This window comes from Glycine max, chromosome 3 (assembly GCF_000004515.6).
Source record: "Glycine max cultivar Williams 82 chromosome 3, Glycine_max_v4.0, whole genome shotgun sequence".
Taxonomy (NCBI): Eukaryota; Viridiplantae; Streptophyta; class Magnoliopsida; order Fabales; family Fabaceae; genus Glycine; species Glycine max.
Window position 1 is genome coordinate 17,333,085 of NC_016090.4, and position 11,882 is coordinate 17,344,966.

Below are 11,882 nucleotides of genomic sequence, written 5' to 3' on the forward strand. Positions count from 1 at the left end.
GGTTTTTTTTTTTTTTTTGTATTTTAGGGGGAAAAACTCCCAAAATGAATCTATTTAAATAAAATAAAGGAAAACCAAATTTGTTTTTGTTTTTTTTTAAATATTTTGGAGCATATGAAAGAAATATGATACCAAATTGAATATGTTTCTAAAAATAAAGGGCTAATTGATTCTTCTAAAAATAAAAAAGGCTTAATTAAATATTTTTAAAAATTAGATGACTTCATTGAACTTTTTAACAATAGGATCTTACTAACCCATGTGGTTTGAATATTGGTTGATGAAATAAAAGAAAAAAAATGTTTATTATAAAAATTATAGGAAAGCGTAAAAAAGTAAAAAATATCACAATTTTGCATATTTTAATAAAAAAAATTTCTCCTTTTATTTCTTTAATCAATGCCCTAAAGATACTAATTAGTGATTAATATTGTCTTAATAATAATAAAAATAAATTAAACTTAAAATATAAATTTAAAGATCAAGATAATAATTAAGCCTCTTTTTTCAAGTTCAAATAAAGGAATTTTGAAAATATCGTAACCTTCCAACAATATCCTTTAAGATCCATTGATTGTTGCTATTGCATCCTCGGCTAGGGAATGCCAAGAATGGATCATCCATTTTCTAGGAACCTCAATTCCCCCCTTTTGTCGCTCTTACCTTCACTGCACGTGGGGATGGTTCTACACAGCTGATGTATGAGCTGGCTAATGTACCATTTTGGTTCTTGTTTAACATTTTTCACTAACCCAATTCGATTAAGAAAATAACAATGCACAGACACCTACTGACATAAACCAATAATCAAATAGAATCCTGTGGTGGGCTCCGGGTACCGAGGTATGCAAAACAACACCTGTTACTTAATGATCATCGATACTATGTTATGTTGATCAATTGAATAAAGCTAAATTAATGGTCCAGTTGAAGCTTCCAATTCAAAAATTTTGGATGTCTCTGGCTTTTGCGACACAAATAAATACAAGCTTCATATTCCAGAATGTCATTAAGGGCCCTCATTGGTTCAAATGATGTCATGTGCATGTTGATATATGCATATTGTTATGGTGTGCATGCATCTGCAGACATGAATATATTCCTGAGTTATATAAGGGAATAGGGACAATCTCCTATTAGTGAACCAGCAGCCATATTATAGGTTGCAATCAGTAGGCAATAGGCAGACAAACCTATTGTCCTTAAGGATTGAAACATTTTACTGATTATTAGTTAAATTTGATTGTGAATTTGTGATTCTCTTGTGTGCATGGTCTTTGTCTACTTAGATTTTGGCTTGTCCTAGCTAGCTTGTAATAATATATCCTAACCTTCAATTGGAAGCTATTTATAAAAAATATTTGTAATTAGATTTTACAATAAAACTAGACTATAATGTAACTAACAAGGACTAGAACATACATTACAACCTCACAATGTTTCTAAATATATAAAGTGTTTGTGGAGAGGATTTGAGTTTCATTTTTGCAGTGTATAATTATTAGAGAGGAACATAGAATTTTAAGTGTAACTAGATTCAAGAGTAATAATTAGTCTCTTAATCGGCTTAAAAGACTAAAGTTTGTGGTGGTGATACCTTAGGGTTTTATTAGGAATCCTTTTGTGACTACAATTGCGGCCACTCTGTAATTTTTCAATATTTATAAGAATTGTGATTGTGATGACACATAAAATTAAAGTTCTAAGCTTGTTAGATTTTTTATGTGTAAATGTTAACTGTTAATTTATTAGTTTTTGTTAGCAAGAGAAATAGAACCCACGGTTTTTTTTCATTTCTCTTCTTTTTTAACCAACCAATCAACCTTATATCTCCCTTCTAAGCTTGTTGGACTAATGGATAAGAGTTGTCTATAATGGTTTTGGAAGTACCAAGACAATTATTTTGGTACATGTGTGAGGTGAAATCTTATATCGTGTTAGAAAGAAAAGATTGAACACTATATAAGTGAAAGAAAGACTCGTAAATCAGGACCTTAATTATTCATGACTTATTGGTGTAAATCTCTCCGGTATATATCCTCTCAATTGCACAACAATACATGATACAAGGCAATGCCGGTACTGCTTTGTGTTGATTTGTTCTTCACTAATTAAGTTTATGAGTGAAGAATTAAATTCAACCGGAAAATTGTATTAAAGGGAGATCTGGTTTTCTTAGCAACAACGTGAATGTAAATTGAAAGATTGTTTACTTGAACCACTGCTTCATTGTCTTTATAATTTTGACTAGCACAGTTCAAGTCTATTTCTCCTGCAAACGTGACATGTTAATGACAAGGATCCAAACAAGGATACCCATGTTCCTAATTAAGCCTACCGTTTGATTTACATTCTCCAAAATGGAGCAGCTATGCACTATAATTTAACTATCAATATTATATCACAAATATGTAATTCTAGAAAAGCATGCACCAGTTGTGACCTGGCTACCCTCTTACAATGCAATTAGGCAAAAACAGTAACATTTTGAATTGCTAGCTTTTAAAGCAGATCGAAACTATCTATTGAAAATACATAAAAAAGGGTGTTTTTTTTTTATCACCAACAAATGCGTACCTGAAATGAATTTTCCATGCTGATGGTGTATCCATTATCACTTGACATGGACATGACGCTCAAGTTAAAACAACTAAAGTCTATGTTTTAGGTCTACTAATAAAAATATATTTGCTATTGGTTTTTATAAAGTAAAAAAAGCCACTTATGTTGTTAAAAAAAAGATCCAACATATAATTCTTTCTTTTAAAGTATTTTTTATAAAAAAATTTGCTTTAGGTCCCTTTCCCTGTTGTGACCTGGATATGGAAACAAAAGGGTTAATAATCAGGCCTTATTTTTGCAAATTAAGCAACTTTCAATCGTCTTCCCTTGCTTGAATTTTTTTTTGTAGAAACTAGACACTCTGATTTTTATAAGTATGGAGCCCAATTGCTTCACAACTCTGCATATAAACATCAGTGACAAATTGCTCCCTTGGGTTGTTTCTTAGTTGTATTTTCCCATATTCTAATGCCTCCACATGTAACTTAATTTCTCCTCTCTCTCAGACAACTCCACAGAAAACAAATAAAAAAAATTGAAAATAAATTATTTGTCAGAATCCAACAGTAGGAAATTTCAGCCAAGCCACACGATTGTAGGATCTCAATATATAATGCACAAGCTATATAACCAACCTCTCCATAGCCTCAAGTACAACACCTTCAGAAATCTAACACAATGATGCCCAAGTTTCTTTTCTTGTTCTTTCTTTTAGCAAATACCCTTTTGAGTCTAACCAATGCTACAAGCCAACCTCAAATCATTTTCCAATCTCTTTCAGCACCATCTTCAAACCCTCCTGCTCAGAGTCCTTCTATTGGCCAAAGACCACACACATCAGAACCCTCTATTGGAAGGAAACTTGGTAAGCACCAACATAACCAAATCAGGTCCTCTGACACTAAAAGTCCTACCCCATCTGAAGCACCACAAAATGAAAAGAATATGCACTCTATTTCTGAAGGGAGCATTCCTAGTCATCAGAGAACTTCTATTGAACCACATGATGAAGCTGTTTTGGGTTCTCATCATGGTCAGGTCCATTTGTTGAAGCACCGCCACCACCATTCCAAGTCCATTGCTGGAGCAGGAGTCATTCTTGCAGGGCTTGCAGCCACATTTTTAGTGTCAGTTTTCTGTTATATAAGAGCTACTAGAAGGAACAAGATAGAAACAACAGCTTAGTGCTCATGAATCTTTTGTTTTCTTCTTTTTCTTCTGTGTCTCACTTTCTTGTGTTTATACATGCATAGTGTAAAGGAAACTAGTGAATAGATTATGATTTGCAAGCTACATATGTTCAAATGAAAATTAGCAACTCTTTCTAATCTGTCTCCATGTTTTATTCAAATGATATTAACAATCCATTTTGGTCATAATTCATTTTGATTGATTCGGTGAAATTTGAATCGAATTTATAACCAAATTTGAAAAAGGTTTTCAATAATAATTGTAGGAGAATAAAATGAAATGAACTTGAAAAATAATCAAACTGAACCTATAAATTATAAAGAAAAAACATGTTTAGTCTCTATATTTTCATTCAACTCAACTCAAGAACCTTCAAAGGAGAAGTCCTTAAATCGTTGGATAAGCAAATCTTAATGTTATATAACGTCAAACACAGATTACGAATGGTTTTGCAATGATATTTATATCTAGCATCTAGGTAACCAACTTAAAAGTCCTAATCTGATTTTTTTTTCCATAGGAATCAAACTCAAGTATCATAGAATTTACAATAACTCACACATAATGTTCAACTAGCTAGACCCCCTTAGTAATCAGAGTTTAAATGCAAATTAGGCCCATGGCAGCCCAAGTACATGAGAAATGTGACAAAAGGGAATTGTTGTTGGCACTACCTACTTTTGTTAATGACACTATTCACGTATGTGCTTTTTACCCATATTCCAAAATTATCCTCTTATATATTACACAATAGAAACATGTTTTCGTTGTGCAATTAGAAGATGAAAAAAAAAATATATACAATCATTGTATATCCCCCCCCCCCAATAGCACAACAGAAACACATTTTCGTTGTACATTGGTAGTAATAAAATGGAAATGTGTTTTCGTTGTTTTTTTTCCATCCTCATTTTCTCAATGGAAACATGTTTTCGTTGTGTAACTACCAATGTTTTCCGTTGTTATTTTTTTATGCACTTTACAAAATGGAAACATGTTTCCGTTGTATACTTGCACAACAAAAACATGTTTCCGTTTTGTAAATTATTTTGCAAAAAAAGTTAACAATGGAAACATGTTGTGTAAAGAAAAAAGATTACCACATTGGGTGGTCTAAGGGAGATGAGAGGGAAGAGAGAAGAGGTGCAAAAGTGATGAAGAAATGAGAGAGGAAGGGAGAGGGTTGGGTGTGTTATGAAAGAGGAAGGGAGAAGGGTTGTGGTGTAGGAAAAAAGGAAAAGGGTCGAATGGTCTAATTGTTATGGTTGGTAGTACCAGTAACAATTTAGGTGGTGGGAATAGTTGTTCCCGTGCAAAAATAGTTAAAATATAGTGCTCTCTCGTTATAGTATGTGCTGAGCACATCTAGGGTGCACTTAAAGCACAGGTGGACAAAGAGCACAACAAAATCTCTAAATTGGGGCATTGAAGCCCAAATTAATGTGCTTAGTTAGGGCACTTGTATTAGAGTACACAATTTTTTAGTTTGTTAAGAAATTAGTTATACATGGTTAGCCCAATTTATAAACTTTATAAATAGAAAAATGGTAAATTCATTTTAGTATCCTTTTCAACCAATTTAATATGTTACCACATGAGTATCAATATTCTTTTTATCTCTCTTATCAATTTGATCTTCATATCTTTGATCCATGGGTTCTTAACAACTTGCTCAAGAGCCCTATTTCTTGAAGTGTGGGTCAAGGTTCAGAAGGCCTACAGGACCAAGAGGCCTGTATTAAAAATCCAAAAGGGTTAAAAATCCCTAAAAGCCCAAAGGGCTAGGGATGACTCGTGGGCCTTAAGTTTAATATTAAGACATACTTTTTAATACTCAAGTCAAGGTCAACCAAAATCAACCCCGAATGAGGTCATTGAAAAATAGCCTCGGCCAAGGTCGGTCGAAAACAACCCTGACCAAGGTCACCCAAAAAAACCTCTAGCCAAAGTTGGCCAAAATTAATCGTAAATGAGGTTGGCCAAAAAAAGCCTTGTTCGAGGTTGGTTGAAAACAACCCTAGCCGAGGATGACCGAAAATAGCCTTGGCTGATATCAACCAAAATTAACCCTAGTCGTGATTGACCAAAAACAGCCCCAGATGAGTGTAGAAGCAAGCTTCATGATGTTGAATCAAGATTGATTCAAGTTGTTTTGATGATAACAAAGATGATGACAAAAAAGCCCAAGAGAATGGTTTCAAGATTGAGTCAAGAACAATTCAAGAATCAAGAGAAATTTGATTTCAAGATTCAAGAAAAGATGAATTCAAGATTCAAGAGAAGAAATCAAGAAGACTTCACAAGGGAAGTATTGAAAATATTTTTAAAAAAACAAACATAGCATAATTTTGTTTTTCAAAAGACGCTTTCACAAAATTTTCTAAGTTACCAGAGTTTTTTACTCTCTGGTGTCATACCCTAATTTCGTCCGGGGATTATTACTTGATGACATGCAACCTTTGGTTAGCCGCTTTGAGATACTTGGCGTCCTTTGTTGCACAATAAATGAAGTCCCGAGACGTGTCAGAAATCAAAAGGAAGCAGGTTTGCACGATCCGTGAAATTCCGTAATGTGGCGGAAATCGAAAAGAGGTGTTTTTGCGCAATCCGTGAGTTTTCGTAACTTCTTCGAAAGCTAAAAAAGAGTAAATACAGAATCCGTAAGGATTCGTAACCTTGCTGAAGGAAAATAAGTATCGTTATGAAATTCGTAAAGTTTCATAACGTTACGGAAAAAGAATTACCAAAAAATAGAAGGGGGTGCATTTAGTAAAAAGGGGGGGTACAAATAGCAATCTGGCCCACTTGGGCCTTCCAGATCCTTCCTCCAGAAGGCTGTTGCTTCTGGAGGAAGCAACGTTGCTCGCCTGGGCGAGCTGGGTGGCAAGCTCTTCCCCTATTTTGCTATAAATAGGGGGAGGAGTGAAGAAGAAAAGGGTTCAGCCTTCTTGGCACTTCTCCCTCTCTCGAAATTGCTGAGGAAAATTATTTCCGTGAAGAAAATCCAAGCCGAGGCGCTTTCGTAACGTTTCCGTGAGTAATTACGCGAAGATTGTCGACTGTTCTTCAACATTCATCGTTCGTTCTTCGTTTTCTTCAGTCTTCAACGGGTAAGTACCTCAAACCGAGCTTTTCAATTCATTCTATGTACCCGTGGTGGTCCACATTTTGTTTCATGTATTTTTATTCTCGTTTTCATTTGCTTTTTATACCCCCTTTTGACGTGCTTAAGCCATTTATTTAAGTCATTTCTCGCTTAATCTAAAAATAAAATAAATTTCCACCGATCGTTTGAATTGTATCATCCGTTAATTTCGATTAAAATGAATTCCGACCGTTCGGTCGTGCCGTAACCACGTTGGAAATCAAAAAAGAGGTAAAATAATAATATAATAATCAAAAAATACCTTTTAGTAAAGTAAAGCGAAAAATCAATCGGACGTTTTCTCTTTGGGATTTCTCATTCTTAATTGAATTGACTAATAACTAAAGTGAAACTAAGGCTAAAATCAACTCGCCTAGTCAAGCTCGTCCACAAAAAATAGGGTTTTGAAAGTTTATCATTTCAGTTTCTTACCAAGTAAAATGGATCATTTTTTAGGTCCAACGCCTTAAAATGATCACCTTTCAAGTAAAAAGAATCACTTGATTCACGCATAAGAAAGAACTACGTAGGTCTGATTTCCTCTTTGATAGAGGGTACGTAGGAGCAAGAGCCCCGCTTTTGTCGACCTCAAAAAATAAAAAGAACTAAAGTTAAGATAACACAATTTCCACAATTCTGAAAATAGGCTGTTGTCCTTTGAGACAAACGTGAGAGGTGCTAATACCTTCCTCAAACGTAAATACAACTCCCGAACTTAGAATTTTCATTTTGACCGGTTTCCTTCGGTTTTCCCGACGCTTTCCACAAATAAACGTTGGTGGCGACTCCGCGCATCTTTCCTCCCTTGGAAAGCGCACCCGTGAGCCTCGCCTTCGCTCGCCCGCGAAGGGCATGTTGCGACAGTTGGCGACTCCACTGGGGACCTAATTTTGTGAGTTAGGCCTATTTTAGGAATTGTGGAATTGTGAAACTTTGTGTGTGCTTTTATTGAACTGTGTAAAATGTAAATAACTGTTGTCTATTTCGTATTCTCTACACTGCATTCTAAGCACCCACGGGTTTGAGTAAAAAAGGGGCCCTACACCCGGGTTCATGGGAATTTAAGGAGTGGAGGTGAATCTATCATCATGCTAGGTCTCCGACTTGCTTGATAATAGTGAAACCTCGTCTAGAGCTTTTTCTCTTTATAATGTGTTGTCGCTGGTATTCCATACCGCCACAATATTATTATCTTGAGTGATGATACCTCTAGAAAACAGCCGTGTGAGTTATGACTGGTTGGGGAGTAGTTATTAGAGACCCCTAGATATTGTCCTATAGGTTCCCAAATAGGGGCAAAGAGCAAACACGCTCCGTGCCATTCGTTCTCATGCATTTTTTTTAAAAATAGCACTAGTTTATGGTTTTTTGCTAGTGGTGTTTGGTTTCTTTAGAGTAATACATAACCCTTTTTATGCTACGTCGAGGCGCCATCATGCCCAAACGTAGCATTAAAATTGGATCTTTGCGGTCTCGTATGTATAAATTACCCCTTTGTGTTATTTCTGTTTCATGCATACGCATTGCATCATTCATGTCGGAGTCTTGATCCATCCCCTTTTTTAGGTAAATGATGGGGACGAATCAAAACGACAAAAGGTTTTATCAAGTCAAGGTTAAAAGTCTAGATGTCACTAGCCTCAAGGAATTGGGACGATTGATGGGACCTCTCCAAAGGCAAGCCTTCCGCAAAGTGTACGGGAAGATTCTAGATTTGGCCGCAGCGGAGGTATTTATGGAAGCTGTCGTATCCCTCACCCAATACTATGACCAGCCGTTGAGGTGTTTCACATTTGGGGACTTCCAAATGGTACCAACTATTGAAGAGTTTGAGGAGATATTAGGATGCCCTCTTGGGGGGAGAAAACCGTATCTTTTCTTCGGCTTTCTTCCTTCCTTGAGCAAGATTGCAGCTGTGATTGGAGATTCAGCAAAAGAGTTGGATCGCATGAAGCAAATTCGGAACGGCGTAGTGGGCCTGCCTCGGAAATACTTGGAAGGCAAGGCAAGGGATATGGCGAGCCAAGAGAAGTGGGGCCCGTTTGCGGATATTTTAGCTTTGCTGATTTTTGAGGTTGTCCTTTTTCCGAACGTTGACGGTTTGGTAGACTTAGCCGCCATTGATACTTTCCTCGCATATCACCATAGCAAGGAAAGTCCAGTGGTGGCTATCTTGGCAGATTTGTTTGACACCTTTGACCGGAGGTGTGAGAAAAACAGTGCATGGATTGTCTATTGTTTACCCGCTCTCTGTGTGTGGTTGATTTCACACCTATTCCGACAAGACACGAGACACCCGTGTCCGCTTCAAAGCTATCGCTCATACGCCGAAAAAGGAAGAGTCGATTGGGACCAACATTTTGCTGGGATAGGGGGCAGCGCGATCAATTGGTTTCCTCATTGGAAGGAAGGCAAGGAAGGAGTTCTTTTCTCGTGTGGGGATTACCCTAATGTTCCACTGATAGGGACTAGGGGTTGTATTAATTATAATCCCGCACTCGCCATAAGACAGCTAGGGTATCCCATGAGGGGAGCGCCAACCGAAGAAAGTGTCTCGCCTTTCCTTGTGAGGGATCTAGGCGCCCAAGGTCTCAAGGTTATACAAAGAATCCACAAGGCGTGGAGGAGTCCGTTGAAGAAAGACAAGGAGCTTAGGGGCATCTGAAATGGCGTCATCATGAGGTTATCATGGATGGCTAAGAATTCATACGCGAGGGTTAGATTGGCTCTCCAAATTGAAAGTTATCGATGAGGATAACTTCGAAGCTCTGGAGGAAGATGAAGAAGTCCGAGCTCTAAAATTAGAGCTAGGGAAGGCAATATTCGCCAAGGAGAAGTTCAAATCAGCTGCTACACACATCCGGAAGGAGTGCACCGAGTTACAAGAGGAAAACGCAGCCACTGCAAGAGCCCTTGAACAAGAAACCAAAAAGGCCCGCAAGGAGGAATATGGCCGAGAGAAATTCCGAGGAGCATTATGGGGTAGCAACAATGAGCTCAAGCTCCGAAGAGAGGAGAGAGATCGGTCACGGGTGCATGGCATGATTTTAAAAGAAGAGTTAATTGCTTGCGCGAGGTCCAAAAGGAGTTTGGCTCAACACTTGGAAGCCACGGAGAAAAGCATGCTAGCTATCATAGGGCAATACAAGGAAGAATTGAACCAGTCTATGGCCCATGAACAAAAGCTAGTGGAGGATTTTGCACAAGTGTATGCCGAAAAAGAAGCAAGAGGGAGGGTGATTGATGCATTGCATCAAGAAGCGACTATGTGGATGGATAGGTTCGCCTTGACCTTGAATGGAAGTCAAGACCTCCCGCGTCTCTTAGCCAAAGCAAAAACCATGGCCGAAGTGTGTACGGCCCCCGAGGAGATTCATGGGCTAATCAATTACTGTCAACACATGATAGATTTGATGGCCCATATAATTAGGAATCGTTAGGTTCTCTTGTAACACCTTTGTATAATCTTGGCTAGATGAAAGCTTTGTTCTTTTATAAAATGAGAAGTTCTGGACTCATCACGTTATCTAAAAACCTTGGGGTGGATCCAAGTGCTCCGATCATCCATTTGCATACTCATGTTTTGGTGGCATACTCATCGTTGTTTATTTCTTTGGGAATTTCATCATAACTAAGAAAACACCAAGGCACCCCTATAACACTCGATCCAGAAAAATGGATAATGAAGAGGGCATGCAGGAACAGATGAAGGCCGATCTATCGGCCTTAAAAGATCAAATGGCTTCCATCTCGAAGGTCATGTTAAAACTCCAGAAAACCATAGAGGATAAAGCCACGGCAACCGCCTCAAGTACGGTTAGGGAAGCGGAGCCGGTGCTGCAACCCATTTTAAATTCGGGCCTAGACAGAAACACGGCCGTGTTCGGTCGAAGGTATAGCCCGCAAGCTTATCCTTATGGCCTACCTCCTGACTTCACCCCCCGTGCCACCCCGGAAGATTTAAGCCAAGCCCCTACTTTCGAGGGGCAACTCCCGCCTTATGACGACTATCCCGGGCAAGACGATGAGGAAGGAGATACCCATCTTGGCCCCCTGCTCCACCTCAAAGATCCATCCCCACATGAACTACCCCAACCGAACATAGTCCGCCATATCCCGGCCTCACCCACACCCGTAAAAGAATCTGTTCCCTTCGCGGAAGATAAGGGAAAGATTGAGGCACTTGAAGAGAGGTTAAGAGCAGTCGAGGGCCTTGGCAATTACCCATTCTCGGATTTAGCGGATTTATGTCTCGTGCCCAATATCATCATTCCTCCCAAGTTCAAAGTGCCGGACTTTGATAAGTACAAAGGGACGACATGTCCGAAGGGGCATCTTCGGATGTATTGCCGAAAGATGGGGGCGTATTCTGCGGACGAAAAATTGTTGGTCCATTTCTTTCAAGACAGCTTGGCTGGGGCAGCTGTAGCATGGTATACCAATCTGGAAGCTTCCCAGATCCGATCATGGAAGGACTTGGCAATTGCCTTCATTAGGCAATACCAGTACAATACGGACATGGCTCCCGATCGGAACCAGCTTCAGGGTATGACTAAGCGAGAGCATGAGTCCATTAAGGAATATGCCCAAAGATGGAGAGATCTCGCAGCCCAAGTCGTACCGCCCATGACGAAAAGGGAGATGATCACAATTATGGTAGATACGTTACCCACGTTCTACTATGAAAAAATGATAGGCTACATGCCAGCTAACTTTGCGGATCTCGTCTTCGCCGGAGAAAGGATTGAATCTGGACTACGAAAAGGCAAGTTCGAATATGCTTCCAATATGGCCCCCAACAACAACAGAAGAGCCCCAATAGTGGGCGCGAGGAAAAAGGAAGGGGACGCCCACGCAGTCACCACCACCCCGACGTGGATGAAAGCACCCCAAAATATCCAAAGCTCATACCAGCCCAATCCCCTAAATTTTTTAATCCGAGCCGGGAATTCTCTCCCGACTCAAGTAAAAGGACCACCCGCAG